At 45.3% G+C, this 15,521-nt stretch overlaps 1 long non-coding RNA gene across 4 annotated transcripts; it reads left to right on the forward strand.

Moving 5' to 3' along the window:
* The first annotated feature begins 235 nt into the window (after positions 1–235).
* Positions 236–12,444, forward strand: LOC310673577. 4 transcript variants are annotated; one of them, XR_014509129.1, is made up of 5 exons: positions 241–295; positions 9,145–9,189; positions 10,497–10,671; positions 11,498–11,998; positions 12,327–12,444. It is a non-coding gene; the product is annotated as an uncharacterized lncRNA (long non-coding RNA). The 4 variants fall into 4 exon arrangements; XR_014509128.1 differs by lacking the exon at positions 10,497–10,671 and having other exon boundaries at positions 236–295; XR_014509131.1 differs by lacking the exon at positions 241–295 and having other exon boundaries at positions 9,132–9,189.
* The last annotated feature ends 3,077 nt before the right edge of the window (positions 12,445–15,521 follow it).

Genomic DNA, 15,521 nt, shown 5'->3' on the forward strand with positions numbered 1-15,521 from the left:
GGAAATTCGTCTTGCGAAGCGCCTCTGAAAACGGAAAACCCTTTCGTCTTGTGGGTTTTCCATCTTGCGAGGCATTCGTCTTGCGGGGCACCACTGTATAATGTCCAGGTCAAGGGAAGTAATAGTCCCACTCTACCTATTCTGTCTTGGTCAGACCACACCTGGAATACTGTGTCCAGTTCTGGGCATCACAATCTAAGAAGAATGTTGACAAAATCTAAGAAGAATGTGTGCAGAGGAAGGCAACCTAGATGAATAAGGGTCTGGAAACCAATTCTTGTAAGTCAGTTATGAGGTATGTTTATCCTGGAAAAGAGGAGAATGAGAGGAAATATGATAGCCACCTTCAATATCTAAAGGACTGTCACATGGAAGATGGCGCAAGCTTGTTTTCTCCTGCTCTAGAGGGTAGAACCCAAAACAATGGATTCAAATTACAGTGGTACCTTGGGTTAAGTACTTAATTCGTTCCGGAAGTCTGTTCTTAACCTGAAACTGTTCTTAACCTGAAGCACCACTTTAACTAATGGGGCCTCCTGCTGCCGCCGCGCCACCAGAGGACAATTTCTGTTCTCATCCTGAAGCAAAGTTCTTAACCCGAAGTACTATTTCTGGGTTAGCGGAGTCTGTAACCTGAAGCGTATGTAACCCGAGGTGCCACTTTATATAGAAATGAGCAAACCAGTCATATTTTAGGCAGCAGGCTAGCAGGCGGGGCCCATTACTTACATCATAGGAGCCTACACAACACAAAACACTGTCTCTGTATGTAGGTTTTATTTCATTTGTTTTTTATCTTATATTTTGGAAATGTACATCCAGTTTTTTTCTTTAAATTTTTTGGGGGGCCCCCAAGAGGTTGGGGCCCTAAGCTATAGCTTGTTTAGCTTATACGTAAATGCGACACTGACAATATAGGTTGATACGGGTTTTCCCTCGGTCAACTCTGAAGATGCTAAATGTTCCTATGACCTGGGAGTGGGGAAGTGGAATCTTAAATAGCAACTGCAGGTCGGACAGAGGGTTTTTCTTTTGCCTGATTTGTGAGAGGGCGCTGACTTATCCTAAAAGCTAAAGATGAAAAAGGCAAAGGTCATCCCAATCTGGGACTGTTCTGGAAAATAGGGGCACTTGGAGGGTCTGGGGTCCCCACAGGCTTTTGGTTGGCTTTTGAGAGAAGTGGATGTTGGATCAAGACTCTTATGTTCTGAATTGGATGAAGCCGCCATGTTGTTGTTGTTTTTCCCCTGGCAGGGCCCAGTAGGCCTTTATTATGAGAGGCAAACACCCAACAGGCACAGTTAGGATTTTCTGCCTGTGGTGCAGATCCTAGCGGAGAAGTAAATGCCAGCCATGCATCTAATCCCTTTACAAGGAGTTAAAGCTACTGTATGTCAAGGTGTGCTTTCATGAGGAACATGATGAGCAAGGCTTCCTTTTTAGTTCAAGAGGCCTCCCTAAGTGCCCTGGGGCCACTTTTATCTCGCTCTTCTGCTGAAACCGATCCCCTTCACTCGAATGAATGTGACGGTGTCAAATATAATGATAGTGCCTTATCCAGCTTCATGGTTGACTGACGTGCATTTCAGAGCAGCACATTCCACCCGAGGAGCCCATTTGCACAGCCGAGTGATCTAAACTTGAAAGCTAATTTCTGTAATTACCAAGTGTGATTGAACTCCGGCAAAAGTTTTCATCGCCCTGCGCGGGATGGGAATTTTGCCTCCATTGCCGCAGCCACCACCTTGCACTTGCGGGGAGGAACTAATTGGAAGGGATTTAACTGGTGGTCCCTGCTCCCCTTAACTACATATTGAACAAATGGGGAAATCAGGATCCGTAATTAGAAAGTCAAATGAATTGTGGAAGCTTTCGCAGGAAGGAAAGGGTGATGTGCCAAACGGGAGAGATCATCAGGGGGTTTGGGCTGGGTGTTCATCAGTATGCGGATGATACCCAGCTCTACCTCTCTTTTAAATCAGAACCAGTGAAGGTGGTGAAGATCCTGTGTGAGTGCCTGGAGGCAGTTGGAGGATGGATGGCGGCTAACCGATTGAGGTTGAATCCTGACAAGACAGAAGTACTGCTTTGGGGGACAGGGGTCGGGCAGGTGTGGGGGACTCTCTGGTTCTGAATGGAGTAGCTGTGCCACTGAAGGACCAGGTGCACGGCCTGGGAGTCATTTTGGACTCACAACTGTGCATGGAGGCACAGGTCAGTTCTGTGTCCAGGGCAGCTGTCTTCCAGCTCCATCTGGTATGCAGGCTAAGACCCTACCTGCCTGCAGACTGTCTCGCCAGAGTGATGCATGCTCTAGTTATCTCCCGCTTGGACTACTGCAACGTGCTCTACGTGGTTCTACCTTTGAAGGTGACCCAGAAACTACAACTAATCCAGAATGCGGCAGCTAGACTGGTGACTGGGAGTGGCTGCCGAAACCATATAACTCCAGTCCTGAAAGACCTACATTGGCTCTCAGTACATTTTCAAACACAATTCAAAGTGTTGGTGCTGACCTTTAAAGCCCTAAACAGCCTCGGCCCAGTATACCTGAAGGAGCGTCTCCACTCCCACCATTCAGCCACGACACTGAGGTCCAGCGCCAAGGGCCTTCTGGCTGTTCCCTCCCTGTGAGAAGTGAGGTTATAGGGAACCAGGCAGAGGGCCTTCTTGGTAGTGGCGCCCACCTTGTGGAACGCCCTCCCATCAGATGTCAAGGAAATAAACAACTACCTGACTTTTAGAAAACATCTGAAGACAGCCCTGTTTAGGGAAGTTTTAAATGTTTGATGTCTTATCATGTTTTTAATATTCTATTGTGAGCCACCCAGAGTGGCTGGGGAAACCCAGCCAGATGGGTGGGGTACAATTCATTCATTCATTCATTCATTCAGTTCACTCTAAACTGTAGAGCCTAAAACATGACACATGCAGCACCTGCCTCATATGAGGATGGCAAGTCCTTTTCTTATGGCTGTGGTGTGGCAAAACTCTCACAAGGGAGTAGAGTTTAGGAGACATCTTCTTTTTTCAAATAGCACAAGATGTCAAAAATGTCTCCTACAGTTTGGTATATTCAAAAACCGAAACTCTGAAGGACGTGCTGAATGGTACTTGCTATGAGCATCACAGAGCTCGTAACTGAATTTCTTTGACACGTTGTGCATAAAATCCAGCTCTGTTTCCCAAGGTTATTGATGGCACAAAACGTGTCTTTTTCAGCGGTGGGCAAGGTAGTAACAATATTCTTTTATGTGCCCAGCAGAGAGGTAGTAGAGATCACTATGTTTTGGTGCTGAATCCAGAGGAGGGCAACCAAAATGGTCAAAGGCCTGGAAACGATGCCTTATGAGGAACGGCTAAGGGAGCTGGGCATGTTTAGCCTGGAGAAGAGGAGGTTAAGGGGTGATATGATAGCCATGTTCAAATATATAAAAGGATGTCACATAGAGGAGGGAGAAAGGTTGTTTTCTGCTGCTCCAGAGAAGCGGAGACAGAGCAATGGATCCAAACTACAAGAAAGAAGATTCCACCTAAACATTAGGAAGAACTTCCTGACAGTAAAAGCTGTTCGACAGTGGAATTTGCTGCCAAGGAGTGTGGTGGAGTCTCCTTCTTTGGAGGTCTTTAAGCAGAGGCTTGACAACCATATGTCAGGAGTGCTCTGATAGTGTTTCCTGCTTGGCAGGGGGTTGGACTCGATGGCCCTTGTGGTCTCTTCCAACTCTATGATTCTATGATTCTAATCAAACAGTTGAAACACTTGTCACTAATGAGAAGAGAGGCGTTGCAAACCATGAGCATAAAGAATGGGCATGGAGGGGATGGGGAATCTGACTCCTCAAAGGAAATCACCACATAAAATCTGACATAGACGACTATATAATAATAATTTATTATTTATACCCCGCCCATCTGGCTGGGTTTCTCCTGCCACTCTGGGTGGCTTGCAGCACATAAAAAATGGTAAAACATTAGACATCCAAAAATTTCCTAATACAGGGTTGCCTTCAGATGTCTTCTAAAAGTCAAATAGTTGTTCCACAGTGCAGGCACCACTACCAAGAAAGCCCTCTGCCTGGTTCCCTGTAACCTTACTTCTCACAATGAGGGAACCGCCAGAATGCCCTCGGCGCTAGATCTCAGTGTCTGCGTAGAACGATGGGGGTGGAGACACTCCTTCAGGTATACTGGACCGAGGCCGTTTAGGGCTTTAAAGGTCAGCACCAACACTTAGAATTGTGCTCGGAAAGGAACCCTTTAACATATACTAACATGTCTGTGCCTTTGCATCCTGAACCACAAAAAAGTCCCCATAACTGTAAAGTACTAGGTGCATATATAGGAAATATTTGTTGCAATAAAGGAGATCTAGGAAATTAAAAACGCAGCATTTGCAATTGCTCAGTGCTGAGGCCAAAAACATAGCTAGCATAGCCACTGGATGAATGGGGCTTGTGGTCCAAAATTTTGGGGGTTCCAAGTTTGTTGTAGGAAAAAAGCTATATCCTTGAGCTTTGGAGTTCCAGGGAGAAAGCGATCAGGAAGTGCTTCGGGAACAAAATGCTAAATGCTATTTTGGAGACTCGCCGGGATCACACCTTCAGTTGTATTAAGAACTTGGACTGAAATGCCTCCAGCAGAAAAAGGATCCTATTTGTGCTGGCTACTGGCTTAAATTAATGCATATGCCAGAGGTTAGGCTCCCAAGGATATGCTTATATGAGCGATTTCAGTCACACTCTTCCAAACTGATTGCTGGATCCCAGAAATTGGCTTCATTTGAGCCAATTACATGGTTTCTCCAGAAGTTATTTTATTGGTACTAAGCTGACAGCTGCCAAATTGAAATGAAAATTGTCCGTGAGATATAGTTGAAGAGAGGGATTTATCTTTATCGGCAAATACTAAAACAGCAGCCTGGTTCTCAATGATAAAATTTACTCTTAGCTGAAGAATTACTTGGGCTGCAAGACTTTTCTTTGGGACTGTGACTAACAGAAAAAGATGACAACAAATACAGTGTTTCTGTAATTCTCAAATCTGGCTGTTTTTCATATTTGTTACTAGTTATTTTCTTCTTATAGGTGTTGGATTACCATTTTTTTTGCATTGTTTACCTCTGTATGCTCCTTTGCATTACTTACCTACAATGGATATCAGTGACGTACCTGTACACAGCAAATAAAATATTTTTTTTCTAAAAATGTATTGTACTCTTGATCTGCATAACAGAATAATTCCAAACCCCTGAACTCGGATTGAAGAATTAGCCACACAAACATACTATCATAGAATCATAGAATTGTAGAGTTGGAAGGGACCCCAAGAGTCATCTAGTCCAACCCTTGCAATGCAGGAATCTCAACTAAAGCATCCATGACAGATGGCCGTCCAGCTTCTGCTTAAAAGCCTCCAAGGAAGGAGAGTCCATCACTTTCTGAGGGAATCGGTTCCACAGTTGAACAGTTCTTACATCAGAAAGTTCTTCCTGATGTTTAGTCAGGATCTCCTTTCTTTACAGTGGTACCTCAGCTCAGTGGCGTAGCGTGGGTTGTCAGCACCCGGGGCAAGGCAAGTAATTTGTGCCCCCTAACCTGGGGCAAGGCAAGTAATTTGCGCCCCCCCCCCCACTGCACTGTCCCTCCCCCAGATAGTCCCTCGCTCTCTCTCCGCACCGCACGCCTGGCACCCTCCCCTCCACAGTGGGCGGCGACCCGGCGGCTCGGATCGGATTCGCACAGCCAGCACTGCAGTGAGAGAGAGTGAGTGAGCCAGGTAGGGGCAGAGAGTTGTGAGTGCGAGCGCGCCCTCCCCCAGATGTTGTGCCCGGTGCGGCCAGGCCTCCCCCCTGCACCCCCACGCTACGCCACTGCCTCGGCTTACATATGCTTCAGGTTACAGATGATTTGTAAGGTTGCGGTTAGGCATTGGTTTTATGAATTGGTTGGTGGAGGGGCATGGATTGGCTGTGCCTGCCCCTCCAATGCTGCTGCTGCTGCAAGGGTATTCCATTAAAGGAATCCAGGGGCTCACCATGCTTTTGTCTGAACCCCTGTCAAGGGGCTAGGGCCACGCAAGAGCCCCTGGGAGCATTTGGGGAGAGGGGAGGGCATGGTTCCCAGCTCCATCTTTCTCCCCAAAATGTTTTCCCTTTCTGACTTTCGCAGGCGTGCGAATGTCAGGCTGTCCCCCGGGAGGAGACAGATAGTCGCAACCAATGCCTAAGCAACCACTCACATTTTTTGTATTTTAATAAAGTTGTGGCCAAAATTATGCCAAAAACCTTAAACAAAAATTCTGGGTGAACTGTGTTTTATTGGGGTGGCTTGGGGACCTCAACGTGCAAATTTGTCTATTGCTGCTTACCTCCATTCTCTGGCACAGCCCCAGGAACCTGAGTCAACTTGATACTATATGATGAAAAAGAAGAAAAACAGCCTAATGTGTATATGTGTCTGAAGTTATCATGATATTCACAGAGCCAGGTTACAGCTATAACCCAAATGACTCACAGAACCTGCAAAGGAAATTACACATTTCCCTAGCGCACAGAAGACTTTTTTATGGCACCTGATTTTCAGAGTGCAGACTTTCTGTCTCTCTCTCTCTCTCTCTCTCTCTCATAAGTCTGAGCTTGATTCCTTTCACATCCTGAACCTCTACGACATCTCTGATTTGGGAACAAGAAAACCTCGGGTGAACCTTTTGCGTTCAAAATACTGCATCATGCCCTATTGGCCGATGACCCATGCAACCTGTTCTAAAATCTAAATCCTCTTAATATGAGCGTTATCTATCCAAAGTAATAGTGCCACTGTATTCTGCTCTGCTCAGACCTCACCTGGAGTACTGTGTCCAGTTCTGGGCACCACAGTTCAAGAAGGACACTGACAAACTGGAACGTGTCCAGAGGAGGGTAACCAAAATGGTCAAAGGCCTGGAAACGATGCCTTATGAGGAACGGCTAAGGGAGCTGGGCATGTTTAGCCTGGAGAAGAGGAGGTTAAGGGGTGATATGACAGCCATGTTCAAATATATAAAAGGATGTCACATAGAGGAGGGAGAAAGGTTGTTTTCTGCTGCTCCAGAGAAGCAGACACGGAGCAATGGATCCAAACTACAAGAAACATTAGGAAGAACTTCCTGACAGTAAGAGCTGTTCGACAGTGGAATTTGCTGCCAAGGAGTGTGGTGGAGTCTCCTTCTTTGGAGGTCTTTAAGCAGAGGCTTGACAACCATATGTCAGGAGTGCTCTGATGGTGTTTCCTGCTTGGCAGGGGGTTGGTCTCGATGGCCCTTGTGGTCTCTTCCAACTCTATGATTCTATGATTCTATGAAGATGAAGACATGCAAGACCTGAAGGGGAGAGAGACTGGAAGCTGAGACCTATTTTGAACATTTAAATTGGATGGACATCATAACCTGGAATACTGGTTTTGAGGGGTTCAGGCCAATTTCCTGATTGCCAAAGCTCATATTGACCTGGTTTGTAACATTAATTTACAGCTGCGTCATAGGAATCGAGCGTCATTTCCATGAATATGCGACTACAGCAGCAAGAATGCTACCTCCCCAAAAATGGAAAGAGGAAGAAATCCCAGCAAAAGAGGAATGGATACAAAAACTTATGGAATATGCAGAAATGGTGAAACTTACTGGAAAAATGTGAAATCAAGATAAACTTTTTATAAAAGAATGGAAATGGTTTATTGAATATTTACAAATAAACTGTAAACAGATCAGAACATTGGCAGGATTATTGTAAGAAGCTGCAGTTTTAAAGTAGATGAACAAATGAGTAAATTAAGTTAATTAGGATATGCAGAAAATATTAAAAATAAATTTAAGGAACCGCAGAAAGAGGAGGAAGGAAGTCGAGTTCTAAAATGTTAAAATGATTGTAAAATTATTGAAATGTATAAAATGGAAAATAATAATAATAATAATAATAATAATAATAATAATAATAATAATAGCATCTCATTAGCCAATGTTATGAAATATGATCCACCGAGGCTCTCAAGTTCACATAAGGATAAATGAAATGTGAGGCACTTCAAATACGGGAAAGGGCTGCAGGCAGGCTGAGTGTAAGGGCCTTCTGAAATTAAAATGCCCATTACTTACCTGGTCTAGGGTACAATTAAAATCTATGCATTAGCCACCTGCCCTCCAGGTGAAAGTGGATGGCAACTCCCATTCTACCAGCCATTCTGTGGCTGATGAGAGCTAAGTCCAGCAATATCTCCAGGGCACCTTGCTGGCTATCCCATCCTAAACTGGTTTCAGACTGCAGCCCCAAATTCACTTTCATAACCACACCCGATTTCACTTCTGGACTTGTCTTAGGAATGTGGCCTCAGGTCTGTGCCCAAATGGCAACCTATTGTTATCGTTTGCTAGTTGAAAACCAGTCAAGTTTGGTGGCAGAGGAGGCAGCTCCGAGGGGCCGAGGTCACTTTGGACCCCCAATGAAGTATTTGAGGGGGCTGCCCCACCCCACATTTGATGGGCATTGCCATTCAAATGGTGTGTGTGCACCATGTCTTGTGACCTATTATATGGGGTAGGGCTAACCTGGGATCCCCCAATATTTTATTCCAGTTGGCACCCCTGTTTGGCAAGCAGAGGAGAGAGAAAGGTACAAACTCCCAGTTTTTCCTCTATTCACCCCATTGTCTTCCTTTGCCACCCCCAATATCGCCATTCTGCCATTGCCTCAAGAGGAGCAAGGGACTACTGCTTTGACCTATATCTCCTTCCTCCCAACCAAGACAGCACCCCCATCCCTCCTGGTCCAAAGGTTGAGCTGTGGAGGCAGGGAATTGAAGCTCACCCGTTGGCGATTCCTGTTACTAAAGGAAGAAGCAGGTTTTTGCCCTCGACTGTACCCTATGTGCAACCTTAGCCTTATAAAACGCGGTGGGCGCCAGGCAACTCCGTGTTGAGTTTGAGTTCTTGGTCACGCCAGAGTGTGACGAGACGTTGGCAAAATGGGGTCAGATGAAACAGTCACCAAGATTAACACTAATGGCCATTAGAAGCAACACAAGTGATATCAGAGCTGTGTCATGTTAGTGTGTTTGAATAGGGACCTATTGCCTTACTTCTTTCATTATCTCTCAGAAAGTCAGAAAGCAGAATTCCTGCAATCCCAGCGAGGTTTACTCAGAAGTTTTACTGCAGGTAAGTGTGCTTAGAAGAGCTAGTTGCACATTGACAACCACTTTTTGCTTATTTATTCACATTCATGCTAAACCCTAAGTCCCCATTTCAATTTTTAGTTGGCAGTTTAAATGACGCCTGTAGCAGTCATAATTTAACAACCCTGCACTCAATTTTTAATGTCCCAGGAAGTGTCAGATATAAGGCAGTATCTCACTTGGCATCTATTCTGTACGGCTTCACTGATTTCACATTAAACCCAGGTTTTAGTGGTTGCAGGGAGAATTGTACCTCTTTTGCTTTTACATAGAATCATAGAATTGTGGAGTTGGAAGGGACCCTGAGGATCATGCTGCTGTCCCATACAGGGATCGAACCTGCAACCTTGGCATTATCAGCACCACGCTGTAACCAACCGAGCTACCAGTGACTCTCTGCATTTTGGGGGGAAGACAACCAAGCTGTCTGTGACAGACTTGGCTTGCTATGTGCAGCATCTTCAAGCTGCATCGGAAGTTATAATTACAATGTTGAGGGATTGTTCTTTCATTTGTGGTGGACCTGTAAAAGGGTAAAAGAGTATTGGGAAATAATCCATAATGAATTGAAAAAAAATGTTTAAAAGCACTTTTCAGGGGGAAAACCCAGACTCCTTTCTGTTGGGGATAATTCAGATGGAAATTCCCAGGTGTCAAAAAAGGTTATTTATGTAAGCCACTACTGCGGCCCATGTTTTGTTAGCCCAAAAATGGAAAATGAGCAAGGTCCCAACTAATGACAACTTAAGCCAGGCTTTCTCAAACTCGGCCCTCCAGATGTTTTGAGACTACAATTCCCATCATCCTTGACCAGTGGTCCTGCTAGCTAGGGATCATGGGAGTTGTAGGCCAAAAACAGGTAGAGGGCCGAATTTGAGGAAGCCTGACTGAAACTGACGAAATATGCACAACTTGTGGACCTAACATATAGAATAAGAGAACAAGAAGAACATACGTTTAGAGAAGATTGGAAAATGTTTATTGAATATATGGGGGAAATTGCGTATACTTGAAAATGTTGGCAGCATTAAGATAAATTCAACAGTGTAAATGGGTTTTGATGGATGTAATAATGGAATACTGAATGGTTTAGTTTTTGTAAAATATGCGGGGATTTATGATATGCAAAATAAACCACGGGAAGAGAAGAAAGGAAGTCCTTGATATTTCAAGGATGTTTAAATGAGTATTCAAAATTGTAAAACAGAAACGATTTCATAGAAGGCAGAATTTCTAAAGCTGCCACTTCTCATGGTTGCACAACAATCATGGGATGTTAATCTGATGTAGGGCTGGAGAAGACCTTTAAAAGCCATCTCTTGAGGGCCCTTTTATAGAGACAATCTGGAATTTGAAGCTTCTCCGTTCGGCAGGATGATGAACGAGCCTTTCCTGGACCTTCTTGCCATCAAGCAATTTAAGGTGCAAGAACTGGCAACCACAATAGAATCCACTCGTTTAAAAGGTAATAAGACCAGGAAAGAATTCATAGAAAGTCTAGCAGGTCAGATACCCTTTTCCCGGGAAGTTCAACCCACTTAACCCTGCATAGTATAAACCTGCATGAAATCCAAAGCTGCCGGCAAAATGAGTGATGTTTACAATCTACCAGGCTCACGCTGCCGTCAATTCCTCCAGTGCTGAAATGAACCTATTTCCTGGGCGAACTATGAAGGATCCTTACTAATGCCAGCAATGTCCCAGCAGTGCTTAGAACCAGAACAAGAAAGATGAGCAAATAAGTAGAACATTAGCAGTGATCCGAAAGCTGCCGGTTGTAATAAACCTTGGGCCATGATGGGTTACCTCTGCCCTTTGGCACACAGGCATAATCTCTGGCTGATCTTTATGGAACGGAATCAAATGGGCCAGAGGTCTTATAGACCACGAAAACCTCGCTGAGCAGCAATGAGATCCTCATTTAGTTCATCCAAGCTAAAACCAGCTGAGGTCAGGAGGAACATGGTAAACATTGACCTGCGACAAAATGCATGTGGACACAGAGGGTTACTTTTTGGGCCAGGTTATGCCATCCTGTTTCTATTCCTCACTGGTTTCCCAGCGCCACTGCCTCCTGGCTCCCAGTGGTCAGTCGGCATTCTGTGCTTACACAGGGACTGTTACCTGGTGACTGACTTTGCTATGGTTTATACGCCTGGTTTAGGAAACGTGTGTAGCCGTCTCCATGTCTCAGACTACAACTCCCATAAGCCCTAACCCATGTTCCTGTCGTAATCTAACACAGAGGTTACCAGAGCATAGACAACCGAAGTTAGGCTATCCCTCTCCAGATAGGAGTTCAGCTGGGCCTTGTCATAGTGGATGGAAGGCAATCTGACCTGAACCTTCAAGAGACAGCAATTGATCGAGAAGGAACCTCAAGCTAAGTACCCACTCTTTAGATGAAGCATAACCCCATCAAGAGCAGGCAACCTCCCATCCACCTGATCTAGGGAACCACTAACTAACCGTGCGTCCAGGATGTCTCAAGGACTACCCGATCCCTTATATCTCAGCCAATCGCTGAGATTTTTGAGGCAATCTCTGTTGCTCAGATGCACAGCTTTCAGAAGCCACACATTCATGGTAGTGGACCAAAAGCCTGTTGAACTGTCTCCCAATGGAGATTAGACAAGCACTCTTCTTGTCCTGAACTTCAAGGGCTATGACTTTCTTCTTCCGGTAGGCATGTTAAGGTGGTGTTTGGTTTTTTGATGAATTTGTACGGTTTCATTGTTCGGTTTTCTGTAAATTGCTTTTGCGTGCACCACTTAGAAATGTGAACTATTAATGTAAAAAAAAAAAAAAAGGACAAAGATGTAAGTAATCTAACCAGACACAACAATATAGTAAGAGTAAATTTTTTGAGGTCTTACAACAAAGGAAGGAAGTCAATATGTGTAAATGTACGTAATGATATGGTTTTTCTTTTTCTTTCTGCAAATGTGTGCTTTTTCGTTTTTGTTTAGTTTCATTTTGTTCCCTTTTTCTGCTTTTTTTTTGTATGTTCCGTTTTGTTTGTTTGTATAGTATTATTTTGGATTCAATGTTTGTAATTTTTGTTATGATTTTGCATTGAAAATAAATAAAGAAAGAAATAAAGAAATGTGAACTATTAAGTAGCATATAAAGGTCTTAAATGAATACTGTACATGGTTATAATTATTATAACACAAGGAGTGTACACGTTACAGGAACTTCACAGTTTACGGGGTTTTTAAAAATTATAATACTGCCACGCATTACCAGAGATCACAGGGCATTCGTTTTTCTGTCCATTTCCGCGTTTCACCGTCATCACAAACTCGTGGGAGATGGTGACTGGGGCTACATCAGCACCATAGATTTAAAGAACTCTTAAACCACTTTTAAATAACATGGCTTGCTCCTCCCCTGAGAATCCTGGGAAGTGTAGTTTGTTAAAGGTGCTGAGGGCTGTTAGGAGACCCTATCCCCCCCCCCCCCCCCCGTGCAGAGCTACAATTCTCAGAATAGTTTCACAATCAATCCCTCTTTGAATGGAATTAAACTACACTTCCCATGATTCTTTTGGAGGATGCCATGACTTGTTAGAGTGGTATAATAGAGGTTTAAAGGTATGGTATAGATGTGGCCTGGAGGGGATGTGGGTGGCACTACCACAGAGCCTAGGGCTTGCCGATCAGAAGGTCGGCGATTCGAATCCCCGCGACGGGGTGAGCTCCCGTTGTTTGGTCCCAGCTCCTGCCCACCTAGCAGTTTGAAAGCACGTCAAAGTGCAAGTAGATAAATAGATACCACTCTGGCGGGAAGGTAAGAAGCAGCTTAGTCATGCTGGCCACATGACCCGGAAGCTGTAAGCCGGCTCCCTCGGCCAGTAAAACGAGATGAGCGCCACAACCCCAGAGTCGTCTACGACTGGAGCTAACGATCAGGGGTACCTTTACCTTTACCTATGGACGTGATCTGGGTTGCAGGTCACGTAGCAGATAGCAAGCTTCACAGGGAATGCCTCTCTGGTCTAGTTCTCATAGAACCATAGAATTGCAGAGTTGGAAGGGCCCAAGAGCGTCATCTAGTCCAACCCCCTGCAATGCAGGAATCTTTGGATTCAAACCCCCAGCCCTGGAATTATGACTCTCATGTCCTACTGACCAGGCTACCCTAGCTGTGTATTCAAGCTGTGTCATTTCAGATTGCAGGTGGGTGCTTAAATGACTACATACCCGCCCGCCCACATCCTTCTTTTAACCCAGCAATGCCTGGGTTACGCTTTCACTGACAGCTAATTTTTTAAAAAATATGGCTACGGAACCCCTCTCGCACCAGTATACCACTGGTACAGCCCAGACTACATCAGCACAAACCAGGTCTGCCTTTCCACCACAGCTCCATCTGGAGAATGGGGATGATTCTATTAGCCTGCTTTACAGGGTCATAGTAAGGATTAACTGAGACATGACACAGTTTGAGCACTTAAAAGGAAGCTTAACTGCTATTACTAATGACTGCAACTCATACGCCAAAAAAATAAAGCATGGCTGACAGGTGCGAACAGGCTTGGATTTGTTCCGATTTAAAGTCTTCTCCTTGCCCAGAATCCTTGTTCTTAAATCATCGTTTGGACGCAGCAGATGTTCTCTCGGAAGTCCCGCGGAAGCCCATCCGACTCACTTCCTAATAAGTGTTATTTAGGGCTACAGATCGAAAGCTGATTGTCACCTACTTAACCAGCCACCACGCTTGGAGCCGCCGCAGAGCAGCGCCCCCTTAGAGGTGCAGTTGCGCAGCAGCTGAACTTTGGGAAACGGGAAAACCAAGCTGCGGAGCAAGCGCAGGCGAATACTGCTACTCAGAAGTAAGCCTGCCTTCAGGCGCTTGATTGTTTGCTTCGGGTTTTTTTTTTATGGGTGTGTGTGTCAGCGCACCACGTTGGTTCAGGTGATCAGTTTCCTGGAGAAGTCTCTCCCGTTGCCAAAAAGGATTTCCTCTCCTGCTGCCTAACCCATCAAATCTTGCCAGATCTCAGGCAGCGAAGCTCTCTGCTGCTGCGCGATCGGCTTGACGGCAGAAGTAACCCTTAACGCACGCCCTTTTCTCCCCAGGGTGACGATTTGTCTCGAGACACTGATTTCCAGCACCCGCCTCCTTTTCCCAGTGTGATTATCTTCCTCTCTCGCATTCACACACACAAACACACGCACAACCTGTCCCAAAGCGATTGCCATCCACTGCGGGCCATGCCATGCCATGCGTCTTATGCACCCAACCCCCGCCAAGTATAAAAAAGGCGCGCAGGAGGGCAACCTTTGAATCATGGCTTTTCAGGTGTGCCCCTCCCCCCGTGTTACTATAGAATCATAGAATCTTAGAGTTAGAAGGGACCCAGGGGTCATCTAGTCTAACCCCCCGCAATGCAGGAATCTTTCCAAATATTGGCTGCATACAACAACGCCACCAAGCACATTCGAAGCTCTCCACCCACAGAAAAAAATTTAAAATTAAAAATAAATTCTGGGCACTATCATTTGGTAAAGGGAATTCTCACTCTGAGGCTGTCAAACTACAGTTCCCAGAACTCCTATGAAGAGGAAAAGATGCTTTAAAGTGTACAGGATCAGGCCCAAGGGAGTTTCCGCTGGGACTCTAAAAGCCATCCTCTCCTCGGTTCTTGGGGTGGCTGATGCATGTGGGGAAAGCACTCCTGATGTGCTCAGAGGCTTGTTCTTACAGTAACAGGTTCGGGAGCAGAGCTTCATAACTTCGGTGTTTTGTGCCTGCGTGTTTTTACTCCATACCGCCCCGCGTATCCTCACAAACACTCAAGGCGAACCTCTTTCCCCTTCCCAAACCCATACAGCTGCTCCCAATGCAGAAAATGGTGTTTGCGCGCATTATTCACTCCGGCAGGCTTTTATCTAAAATGCTGCGCTCACCGATCAGAAGCGCAGGGAGCAAACAAGCCCAAAGCCACGTCGCCCCCGCACCATTTTTAAAGTAGTGCCATCCCTTGTAGAACCCACATAGGTATGTGCGACAGCTATTTAGTGGCAAAGGCATAGGAAGGAAGACCTGTGACTGGTCTGCCTCCCCAAAAAGCTGGGGTGGGGGCGGGGTAGAGCTATTCCACATGATTTCATAGCTTTCCATATAAAATCCTCCACACTAAAAAAAACTAGCACGTCAGGGAAAAGGACTGCAGCCTAGCCGTTTCCCTGACATACTAGCTTTCTGCGTGCAGGGACTCTTACTTTAGTTCGTTGCTCAATCTGGCGGGTCCTCACCTGGACCGCCCAGAGGCAGGCAGGTTGATTGAGAAATATGGAGTTAAGTAGC

This window comes from Podarcis tiliguerta (assembly GCF_965153285.1).
Source record: "Podarcis tiliguerta genome assembly, chromosome: 3".
Taxonomy (NCBI): domain Eukaryota; kingdom Metazoa; phylum Chordata; class Lepidosauria; order Squamata; family Lacertidae; genus Podarcis; species Podarcis tiliguerta.